Raw genomic sequence first — 12,951 nt, forward strand, 5'->3', positions numbered from 1 at the left:
ATTGATGTCACCCCATTAAAATAAAAATTTATTTATAAAAAAAAAAGGAAGCAGTCCATCTCACCAGGCAGGATGGTGGATTTACAAAGGGTTGGAAATCTTGGGCTAAAGTGCTGCCACTGAAGCACATTCTAGAGAACTTGCTTAGCTCCGAGTTTCACCACACAGATCTGACCGATCTTTTTCTGAAAAGTCATCAACCATGTTAGATAGAGAACTGGAAAAGTTTCCTATGTTACAATATGCAGTTTTTGCTCTTATAAACTCTGACTCTGTCTTCCCTGGAGCACAGTTTGGGCTGCTACCTAAGTCTGTGCCTCCCAGGATGCAATCCTTGCTCAAGTAAATGTCTTTTATTCTTTATTACAGTCTAAAAAATTTTGGGTTTTTTGATTGACAGTGGCAAGAGTGTAGAAAATTGACTAGGAAAGAAGGGAAGGATATGAGCTGGGAGGGTGATGTTAAAATTAAAAGGACTTATTAACTGTGGTCACTAAGCAACAGAAGAGGGTAAGTGGCTAATGAAAGAAGGAGGTGAGGTTATTCATAGGAAATAGGAGGTAGTATCAGGGAAGAAACTCCTCTCCCCTTAAGGCACTTTTGGCTGCTCTAATAATCAAATAGACATGAGCACCGCCGGCAAGAGAAAATGACCAAATTTAAATTTTAATTACATACATATGTATGGGAAACCCATATACATGAGAGGTTCACAAACAGAAAGGGAAATGGTGGTACATAAGACATCTAAACTATGGGTAAGATAATGTACCTTGGGGTTTCAGAAGGTAATTGCAAGGAAAGCAAATTTTCAGTAATTATTAGTATGCCCTGACTGCCACATAGATAGGTAAAATGTTATTTCTGGTTATAATTCTTATCATGGCCCAGGCTCCTAACATGAATTTTCTAGATAGTTAAAAGGGAACAGAAGTTTCTCTTGAGCTCACAGGGTCTCAGTTACCTGTAGCTCAGAATAATCTGGCCTTGGCCAGTTGGCTCAGTGGTAGAGCATCTACCTGGTATGTGGATGTCCCAGGTTTGATTCCTGGTCAGAGCACACAAAAGAGGTGACTATCTGCTTCTCCTTCCTCCCTTCTATCTCTCTCTTCCCCTCCTGAAGCCATGGCTGGATTGGTTCAAGCATATTGTCCCATGTGCTGGGGATGGCTCTGTGGAGCCTCTGCCTCAAGTGCCAAAAATAGCTGAATCACAAGCATGGCCCCAGATGGGCAGAGTATTGGCCCCAGATAAGGGTTGGATCCCAGTTGGGGCACATATGGAAATCTGTCTCTCTATCTTCGCCCCTCTTCCTTAAAAAATAAAATTTTAAAATTAAAATTTTAAATTTTAAAAAAAGAATAATCTTCTGCATAGCACTGAGGCACATCTTGGGCTGGCTTATTCTGAACCCCAGCCATAGAATAAATAGACCTTGGAGAATGAGTTCATAGAGAGAGATTATCTAAAAGGATGAATTTCTGTACCATAATGTGTAGTCCTTTTTTGGATCACAAAATGCTCTGAAAATCTGAAAAGCCATGGCCTTCCCCACAAAACACATAGCTATGGACAACTTCAGAGCCATACAAGGGGTAGGCTGAGACCTTCACTGATCAACACCACACCTTCATGTCTTTCTCTGTACATCCCTACATCCCTTCTTTAAGTAGGGGGTGGGGAACAGACAGAGACAGACAGGAAGAAAGAGAAATGAGAAGCATCAATTCATAGTTGCGACACCTTAGTTGTTCATTGATTGCTTTCTCATATGTTCCCTGACTGGGGGTATCCATTTAAGCCAGTGACCCCTTCCTCAAGCCAGCGAGCAACCTTGGACACAAGCCAGTGACTTTGGGGTTTCGAACCTGGGTCTTCAGCATCCCAGGCTGACATTCTATCCACTGCACCACCGGCTGGTCAGGCTATCCCTACTTCCTTACCATTTCTCCCACAGCACACTTCTTAAGCAATTCACTCCTAATACTTGCCCAGCATGCTAATCTCTACCTCAAAGTCTTCCTTCTAAAAACTGTAACCTGCAACACAGACATTGAAAAGAGTGATGCCAGTGAAAACTTCCAGCAGAGTTAAAGAGTTAAAAATCTGAAAGTTTTTAAAGATACCAAGTTAACACCACACTCACAAAAATGCACGTTTGGAGGACAATGATGACTCAGTAATGGGAACTTTATTAGTGTAATAAACTTTATTAACTGCCTGACCAGGCGGTGGTGCAGCAGAAGGACCCAGGTTTGAGACCCCGAGGTCGCCAGCTTGAGCATGGGCTCATCTGATTTGAGCAAAGCTCACCAGTTTGGACCCAAGATCGCTGGCTTGAGCAAGGGGTTACTCCATCTGCTGAAGGCCTGCGGTCAAGGCACATATGAGAAAGCAAATCAATGAACAACTAAGGTGTCACAGTGAAAAACTGATGATTGATGCTTCTCATCTCTCTCCGTTCCTGTCTGTCTGTCCCTATCTATGCCTCTCTCTGACTCTCTCTCTGTCTCTGAAAAAAAAAACCCCAAAAAACAAACAACAACAACAAAAACCCTTATTAACTAAGTCCAAAAATATCAAATGATCTCAATAGACACCTACCCACAAGTATGTTTAACAAAATTCATCTTCCATTACTGAATCTTAAAACTCTTAGTAGCATAATCTCAGAATCAGTTTAAATCGGTCTTATCTGTTTCTAACAAGATACCAAGTTGCCTTTCAGAAACTACAGACCAAAACCACAAGTCATGCAAGCTGAAGCATACACAGAGGAAAGAACTTTAACCACCAGCTACACCTGGAACCAAAAAGTCTTACCCCCATCACGGAACCAAAAGCGCAGGACATGACCAGCAAGAACCCTTTCAGGAGGAAGTGTCCGCTGTGCAGGAAGATCTGGTGCTGAAGCCTCTTACCATATCTTACCATACAGGGTCAAGTTCCAAAGCTCTCCAATCAAAACCAGCACTGCCCACACTTCCAAATACCAGCCTGCTCTTCCTAATCGCTAACCCTCGATCTTTGCCCTTACAAATCCTTGATTAAAAGCCATCATGGAGTTCCAGTTTTAAGAGCTAGCATTCTATATTCTCCTTGCTTGGAGCTCTGCAAATAAAATGTTTTTAATTTTGCCATTGGAAACACTGATGTTCAGTGTTCATCTTTGCTGTATATCAGGTGGACAAATCTTAGGTTTGATTTGGTAATGGTAGCACAGTAAATATTTTCTTAACTTTATAAAAATATGTGACTCAAAACAAGTATCCTCATTATGCTTAATGATGACACATGAAAAAACATTCTTTTTAGACTAAGGACAAAATAAAGGTTCCTAGGATCATTGCTATAATTTGATATTGCTCTCAATGTACTAATCAAAACAAAAGTAGGTGATAGAAATGTCATATAAATATTAAAAGAGAGAAGACAGGTTTTTTTTTAATAATTTTATTTTTTTAATGGGGTGACATTAATAAATCAGGATACATATATTCAAAGATAACAAGTCCAGGTTATCTTGTCGTTCAATTATGTTTCATACCCACCACCCAAAGTAAGATTGTCCTCTGCCACCTTCTATCTTGTTTTCTTTGTGCCCCTCCCCACCCCCTTTCCCTCTCCCATTCCCCCCTCCCCCCCCATAATCACCACACTCTTATCAATGTCTCTTAGTTTCACTTTTATGTCCCACCTACGTATGGAATAATGCAGTTCCTGGTTTTTTCTGATTTACTTATTTCGCTTCGTATCATGTTATCAAGATCCCACCATTTTGCTGTAAATGTTACGATGTCATCATTTCTTATGGCTGAGTAGTATTCCATAGTGTATATGTGCCACTTCTTCTTTATCCAGTCATCTATTGACGGGCTTTTTGGTTGTTTCCATGTCCTGGCCACTGTGAACAATGCTGCAATGAACATGGGGCTGCATGTGTCTTTACGTATCAATGTTTCTGAATTTTGGGGGTATATACCCAGTAGAGGGATTGCTGGGTCATAAGGTAGTTCTATTTTCAGTTTTTTGAGGAACCACCATACTTTCTTCCATAATGGTTGTACTACTTTACATTCCCACCAACAGTGTATGAGGGTTCCTTTTTCTCCACAGCCTCTCCAACATTTGCTATTACCTGTCTTGCTAATAATAGCTAATCTAACAGGTGTGAGGTGGTATCTCATTGCCGTTTTGATTTGCATTTCTCTAATAGCTAAAGAAGATGAGCATCTTTTCATATATCTGTTGGCCATTTGTATTTCTTCCTGTGAGAAGTGTCTATTCATATCCTCTTCCCATTTTTTTATTGGATTGTTTGTTTGTTGTTGAGTTTTATGAGTTCTTTGTATATTTTGGATATTAGGCCCTTATCTGAGCTGTTGTTTGAAAATATCATTTCCCATTTAGTTGGCTTTCTGTTTATTTTGTTATCAGTTTCTCTTGCTGAGCAAAAACTTCTTAGTCTGATGTAGTCCCATTCATTAATTTTTGCCTTCACTTCTCTTGCCATTGGAGTCAAATTCATAAAATGCTCTTTAAAACCCAGGTCCATGAGTTGAGTACCTATGTCTTCTTCTATGTACTTAATTGTTTCAGGTCTTATGTTTAGATCTTTGATCCATTTTGAGTTTATTTTTGTATAGGGGGAGAGACTGTAGTCCAGTTTCATTCTTTTGCATGTGGCTTTCCAGTTTTCCCAGCACCATTTATTGAAGAGGCTTTCTTTTCTCCATTGTGTGTTGTTGGCCCCTTTATCAAAAATTATTTGACCATATATATGTGGTTTTATTTCTGAACTTTCTATTCTGTTCCATTGGTCTGAGTGTCTATTTTTCTGCCAATACCATGCTGTTTTGATTGTCGTGGCCCTATAATAGAGTTTGAAGTCAGGTATTGTAATGCCCCCAGCTTCATTCTTTTTCTTTAGGATTGCTTTGGCTATTCGAGGTTTTTTATAGTTCCATATAAATCTGATGATTTTTTGCTCTATTTCTTTAAAAAACGTCATTGGAAGTTTGATGGGAATTGCATTAAATTTGTATATTGCTTTGGGTAATATAGCCATCTTGATTATATTTATTCTTCCTAGCCAAGAACAAGGTATATTCTTCCATTTTATTATATCTTTTTTGATTTCCCTTAACAATGGTTTATAGTTTTCATTATATAAGTCCTTTACATTCTTTGTTATGTTTATTCCTAAGTATTTTATTTTTTTTGTTGCAATCGTGAAGGGGATTATGCTTTTGAGTTCGTTTTCAATTGTTTCATTGTTGGCATATAGAAAGACTATTGACTTCTGTATGTTAATTTTGTATCCTGCGACCTTACTGTATTGGCTTATTGTTTCTAGTAGTCTTTTTGTGGATTCTTTGGGGTTTTCGATGTATAGGATCATATCATCTGCAAAAAGTGATACCTTTACTTCTTCTTTGAGAGAAGACAGTTTTTAAGTTGCAAATAATATTGTTCTTTACTCAGACAACCGAGAACTACCTGAAAACTATCTTATTTGGTAGTAAGTTACAAAATTTATATACAAAAACATATAGCTTTCCTAAACACTGTTAAAAATTATAAAATAAAACAATAATTTCATTTGAAATAGCAATTGAAAGGGGAAAAAAGGCCAAAAAGACACATTATTGTACTTTATCTATTGAAGAACAACATAAAAATATTTAAATAAATTAATAAACCACATTCATGTATGGAATGACTCACCACATCTACCTACCTATCATCAATGGAGCACCATATAAATTAAAATATCTAGTACATATGAAATTGGACATAAGAAACACATTTTGATTGGAAAAATAAGGAGGAAAGTAGAAATTTCTAAAAAACAGTCATAATAATTAGAATAGCTCATTGATGAAGTAAAAAAACAAATATGCCAAAAGACAAACATGAATAGAATAGAAGAAAGTAAAAAATAAATAAACAAAATCTAATTCGAATAAGCATTTTTTGAGAAAGATAGCATTTCAAATAACTGAGGGGGAAAAATATTATTCAATAAAATTATCTTAGAAAAAGTATATAAACTTTTGGAAAATCCTCTACCTTAATGCTTACAAATGGATGAAGCATGTAACACACGCGCACACACACACATAAAACCATAAATTTAGAAAAATATAATTAAGAAAAAATATAATAGAAAATTATATTTAGTAAAAAAACTATATTTAGTAGAAAAATATAATTATATTCATAGTGTCAGAGTTGAGATGGCCTTTGGCAATAGGACATAAAACAGATAAGCAGTAGTAGCCTCCCTAGGAGTTCTCAGGCACAGGGGCCCATTCCAGGTTCAAAGCCTTGCATCTGCCCTTGGCTTTTCCTAGACCTCCCTATCCATCCATCTTCAAATAGGTCCTCAAGGTTTTCTCACTCCCTTCATATTTGAATTCAAATATTACCTTCTTCATTCTGAAATTGCAATCCACCTTAACCTCCCTCTTCATTTTCCCTGTTTTCTCCTTTTCACTTGCCACCATCTAACAGATACAATTTTATTTATTTATCATATTTATTGCCTAATTCCAACTAGCCTATAAGGTTTATGAAAGCAAAGGTGCACTTTCTGTATTTTTCACTTTTTAGCACCTATAAGACCACCTGAAGCATACTGCTTAAAATATATTTGATGAATGGAAGACGAATTTTTTATAAAGGTCAAAGGAGTAAGAAGCTGTTGGGTAAACAAGTGTTTTTATGTTTGCTCGCTTGTATTGGGGCAGCTCCGTGAGTGTGTAAGCTGTAAAAGGCTGTGGGTACTTGCCCTCCCAGAGGCAGATTGCAAATTGCAGGCCACCTGCTGCTGTGGGGAGGGGCAATTTTTTTGTTATTGTTTGCTGGAAAAGGGGTTTTTTTTTCCCCTCCAGCCAGTTTTGCTGGGGAGCTCTAGAGTGCAAGTATGACTCCGGAGAAGGAGTCCGGGTTGTGGAACCAGAGACCAAGTCAGGGCTTGGGAGCCCTGAGATATCCAACAGGTCTGTGTGACTGCGGAGTGCCTAGCCTGGTGGGGTCCTGAGATGGGAGAAAGGGAAGTGGCCTTCCCTGCCTTTCTGCTTGTCGGCCATTATGAGACTGTAATAAACAGAATGGCCCACCATTTTCCGGATCCACAGTTTTTTACTGTCTGCCCAAATCCAATGAGAATCACCCTGGCCGTGGAGGCAGCCACTGGCCTCATAGGAGCCTAGAGAAAAGTCAGAATGGGAAAAATCACAATAGTGTTGTAAATTGTAAGAGACCAACGTAGACAAGCAGATAAGAGCAGCCATTGGAAGAAAAATTAGAATGTTATTATTAATGACTTTTTGGCAACAGTAGTTTAGGAGACAATTCTCCACAGGTCTCTCATTTCTACATGTGTTACTAGCAGAGTTACTGACTGTCCTTTATTCCAGAATACATTATCAAGTGTATTTGTAGAGTAAGCAGACCTGGAAGTTGTAGTATTCAACTCAGGAGTAAAAGGCAGGTTTGCGTACAACTTTGGAAGATTGAGACAGTGACCCCCTCTGAAGCAACAGGCAGGCATGCTTACTGCCCATTATAAAAACAGCTTGACTCTGTGCTCTGGATTCTTTCCCTGTAATGCAACCCACTGAGTGTAGAGGTTTCAACCCGCCCTCTTTGTGTTCCTGAGAACTGGGGTTTGGAGAACAGGCACAAAAAATGTGGATACTCTGAATGTTAAAAATACTGTGAATAATAAATTTTCCTTCATCTCTGACCCGGGAATCTTGGTCTTCTACCAGCATCTCTAAGACTATAGCAGGCTAACTTAGTGTGCGAGTACAGTCAATTCCCAGACCTTTTACAGTGCTGGATCAAGATGCCAAACTAACTGGGCTTTGTACAGATACACTAGCATTAGCAACAGTAGTCATTTATTTTTACTCAATATAATACAAAATTACACCTTAGAAACATCATTCAACTTCTCTTTCACCTAGATGATATTCATAAATGCATAACGTTTATGTAGGATAGTTCACTTACCTGGCAATCGTAACGCCTAGTTACAAGCAATGTGCCCACCTGGCTAGGCATATGGTCCCAGCAGAAGAATGAGAGATATATGAAGCAGAATTTATCAGATTACCTGAAGTACAAAATATAGCCGTTCCAACCAAATCATAAAACCATGAGCAAAAATATGCCACTGAAATTTTTTATATTTTTATGTAGTAATAACTGACTGATACAAACCCAAAATATCAACATTCTCCGTGTGATAAAAGATTATTTCTCCCTTGTGCAATATTCTTGAGGTAAGTGATACATAGCTGGTATAGTGGCTCATCTACACAAAGTTACTCAAGAACACAAGCTCCTGCTATCTTATTGTTCTACCCTTCCCCCAGAATCATTCTTACTATTCCAAAATAGCTCACTACTCCAACCATGTTCTGAAAAATAGGATAAAGAAATGGTGATATGCAACACACTTTCCTTCTAAATACGTGCCAGATTTTTCACCCGCAAAGTTTTCTTATGTCCCATTGGCCAGATATTAGTCATATGGACACACCTAACTGAAAGGAAGATAAGAAGATTTGCTTTATTTTTGGCAGTGCTGCACATAGCTAAAAATCAGGGATGGTATCTCTGTTGAAGTAGGAAAGAATAAAATTCAAGTATAATTGGCATTATTTGCCATTTATTCATATGACAACCCAAATATGCATGAGAACCTCTCTCCTTCACATAGAATATTTTGATCACCTCCACAAGGGAGAAAATTCCAAATTCCCATCAGTTATTGTACCCAACTAAAAGTCTCTCCTTCCTGGATGTACATAATCCATTCCATTAAGCATGGATGTGCAGCCTCATGGTTTGGCACCCTATACATTAAAATGTAAGTCTATCTGTCCCTAACACACTCAGTACTCAAGTCTTGTAAAGAAGGTAGAGTTAGCAAACTAAATTGACCCTACCAAGCAAGGGAGATTGGGAAGCATACAGCAGTCACTGGGCCATGGCAGTAATGAAATCCTACTAGGCAGGAAATACTCCCTGATCCAACAATAAGGCAATCCCCTTGGTTAGTCTCACCCGGAAGAGACTAGGAAGAGTCTCACCCGGTTCTGCTTTCTAGGAAGAAATGTCAATTTCCCCCCAAAGCCCTTAGTTCTACTTCCTGTGCTAGTTACTCTGCCATCTTTTGTCCTTCCTTGCCATGAATCAAGTAGGTATTACAAAGATTGCCCTTCTTAGAGACCACAGTGGTTTTCCTGGTCCAGATTTAGCAGCCCAGGGATTTCCTAAGGGGTTAAACAATCACGGCTTTTGCAGGCTGCATTGTTGTTCATTACCCATACAATTCCCTCAAAATCTTAGTAAGCTTCCAGGCAATTTGTTTTGGATTAATTCCATATGTAAGTAACTATAGCCAAAGATCTAATCTAGATGAAGTCTTTAAGCCTGAAGATGTTTGTCTTTTCCTTATTACCCTGTGTGCTTTGCTTACCTTCTCTCTGGATGGAAGCTACATTCAGGTTATCCAGATTATTTTGTTTTGGTGGCAAATCAATACCCTCAATTTGATTTTGCCTCTGGTCTGGCTCTCATATCTGGCAGGGCATTGAGCTTATCTCCTACTAAAGCAGTGGCTTTGAAGCTATCAATTATAATTGCTTTGGTTTGGGGTACAGAATGAGTTGACTTTTCAACCCTTAAAGGCCTCTAGTGATAGAGCTCACAGTGAAATTATTTTGCTAACCTGACAGAAAGTGCTTCTCTTAAAAAAACTGTATTCCTTTTCACCTCTGTTTGCACACTGGCTAACTCTAGCCTGAGTTCATCTCTGTCACGGGATTTTACTGGAAGACCAAGAAACAGCCAACACATATCAATATTCTGCAGCTTTCGGACGTTTTCCCCTACTGTTATTTACAGCCTCAGTTACCGTGTGATCCGCTTTCTAAAATATCGCAGGCAGCAATTATATCAATGCTTTGCCTCAGCATATCAGAACTCAATCAGCTTTTTTTGTTTGTTTGTTTTTTCTTCTTTTTCCAAGTGAGAGGAGGGGAGATAGACTCCTGCATGTACCCAGACCAGGATTCACCCAGCAATCCCACTCTGGGGCTATGTTCTCAAATGAGCTATTTTTAGAACCTGAGGAGGAGAGCCATGGAGCCATCCTCAGAGCCCTGGTCTACATGCTTGCACCAATCAAGCCATGGCTAAGGGAGGGAAAGAGAGAATGAGAAAGAGAGAAGGGGTGGAGAAGCAGATGGTTACTTCTCCTGTATGCCCTGACCAGGAATTGATCCCAGGACATCCACATACCAGGCCAGTGGCCAGTGTTCTACGACTGAGCCAACCAGCCAGGGCCTCAATCAACTTTTACCCTCCATAATCTGTGTATCTGCTTCCTGCCTCCTGCTTCCAACTGCTAAACATATTATGCTCAGAGGCTGATTAAGGTCTGTTGAGGCCCTGGGCGCAGAAGAAAATATTGGGCCCCTTAAAAAAGAGAGAGACAGGGAAAATAAAAATGCATATTAACCATTATTTTTAAATAAATAAATAAAAATAATATGTACTATTAATGTTAAAATTGCACATATAAAACCAAACTTGGTGTCATTAGAAAAAAGTGTAAAGCTAAAGTTTTATGGGGTCCTTCAGAAGTCGGGGCTCAGGGCGTGCCCACTGTGCCTGCCATTAAATCCACCTCTGATTATGCTGCATATGTATGTAGGTTATGCCACTGAATGCACCCCATCTCTGGTATCAAATTATATTTTAGTTAGGATGTCGCTTTGGAAAATGTAACAGAGATTCCAGTACAGTACATAAAGAAATTAGAGCCTGACCAGGTGGTGGCGCAGTGGATAGAGCATCGGAATGGGATGCGGAAGGACCCAGGTTCGAGACCCCGAGGTCGCCAGCTTGAGCGCGGGCTCATCTGGCTTGAGCAAAGAGCTCACCAGCTTAGACCCAAGGTCGCTGGCTCCAGCAGGGAGTTACTCGGTCTGCTGAAGGCCCGCGGTCAAGGCACATGTGAGAAAGCAATCAATGAACAACTAGGAAGTCGCAACGCGCAACGAGAAACTGATGATTGATGCTTCTCATCTCTCTCCGTTCCTGTCTGTCTGTCCCTGTCTATCTCTGCCTCTGTAAAAAAAAAAAAAAAAAAAAAAGAAAAAAAAAGAAATTAGAGTTTTAGTCCCTCCCCATTAATGTCTGGAGGTGGTGGCCCATGGATCTTATCAGGTACTCAGGCCTTTCTGTCATATGGTTCCATCATCTCTCAGGTATTGCTCTTATCCACATGGTGCAATATAACTTATCACCACAAACACTTTTCGAACAGCAAGGCAGGGAAAGGTGGCAGAGGGGCATCCCTTCCTCCTTTAAGAAATGTCGGGAAGCTGCGTACATCACCTCCAAGGGAGGGTGGCCAATGCAGTCTTCACTGTAGTCACATGTCATGATACAAAACAGGAGTCCTTCCATTTCAGGAAAAGGGGAGGAGCATGGATATCAGGGAATGAAAAATAGTCCTTGCTACAACCTCAAAACGAGTGATATTACTTATTTGGATCTAACATATCAGGGTATTGTGAACCAATATTTACAACAATAAAAACTAAGTTGACTAGAACATTATTTTAAGAACAGCTCTGGTTAATGATATTTATTTAAAGACTATTTCACAAGGTATAACGTCCAAAATATAAATATAAATCTCATATTTATATTTATATGAAAATTTTAAATTTTCACATAAATAGATGTAAATTTACAGTTTATTTTTACATAATAGGCACTCAATAAAGAATTTTTGAATGAAAAAATGAATTGACCAAATTGACAAATACTTATGAAAACTTGCTGTGAGGTCTTACCTATGTTAGATAGCAAAGATTTTTATTTTTTAAGTATGACATATGTTCCCATAATGGAAGAATGTGGTAGCATTTTACTTGATGATACTGGTGATGCAAGGTGTTGAATACATCTAATAAACATATATAATTAATAATATTAATAATATATAAATAATGTAATAATGTATAAATAATAAATATAATAATACATTTTCAACAAAATTTCATTGACTGCACAAAAAAATAACACCTTTCTAAATTTAAAAAACGTTCTTAAAATAATTTTAAAATTTTAAAGAAAATGCAAATCTTAGATATCCTCTTTTTGCTCTGAATGGTGACAGTTACTCTAAGAGCAAATGAATTAACTGTTTTTATTTTTTTAGTCTTCCAGCAGTTTATTTTATTTTATTTTTTAAAACTTTTTTTAAATTTTTGTTTTTATTTTATTTATTAATTTTAGAAAGGAGAGAGAGAGAGAGAAGAGAGAGAGACAGAGAAAGAGAAGGGGGAGGAGCAGGAAGCATCAACTCCATATGTGCCTTGACCAGGCAAGCCCAGGGTTTCGAACCGGCAACCTCAGCATTTCCAGGTCAACACTTTATCCACTGCGCCACAGCAGGTCAGGCTCCAGCAGTTTATTTGAAAGAATATAGACACTTTAAAAATCCCCACAGTTATAAACATAAATTGAGGTTTTCAGCCCTGGTATAAGCTGAATCAAAAAAACATAATAGCCCTGGCCATTAGCTCAGTTGGTTAGAATGGCAGCCGGAGCAGAGAGGTTGCCAGTTCAATCCCCAGTCAGGGCACATACAGGAACAGATTGATGTTCCTATGTTTCTCTCACTCTCCCTTACCCTCTCTCTCTAAAATCAATAAATAAAAAAATTAAAATATATAATAATAAAAAAATCCAATAGTGTATTAACATTGTTTTCACTCATTTGCCATACTGACAATACTAACTAACACAAATTTGGTCTAAATGTACAGACTCTCAAGCAACAATGTACAGCCTTTCTTCATCTTCAATGTTAAGAGCTGTACAAGTTTAATGGTCAAACAATACCAAATACACACA

General features: G+C 38.5%; 1 protein-coding gene across 2 annotated transcripts in view; it reads right to left on the reverse strand.

Moving 5' to 3' along the window:
• The window catches only part of CFAP299 (cilia and flagella associated protein 299), a 725,440-nt gene that overhangs the window by 603,086 nt on the left and 109,403 nt on the right, over nt 1–12,951 (reverse strand). The gene's annotated exons all lie outside the window — the stretch shown is intronic.

The sequence above is a fragment of the Saccopteryx bilineata genome, chromosome 5, assembly GCF_036850765.1.
Source record: "Saccopteryx bilineata isolate mSacBil1 chromosome 5, mSacBil1_pri_phased_curated, whole genome shotgun sequence".
Classification (NCBI taxonomy): Eukaryota; Metazoa; Chordata; class Mammalia; order Chiroptera; family Emballonuridae; genus Saccopteryx; species Saccopteryx bilineata.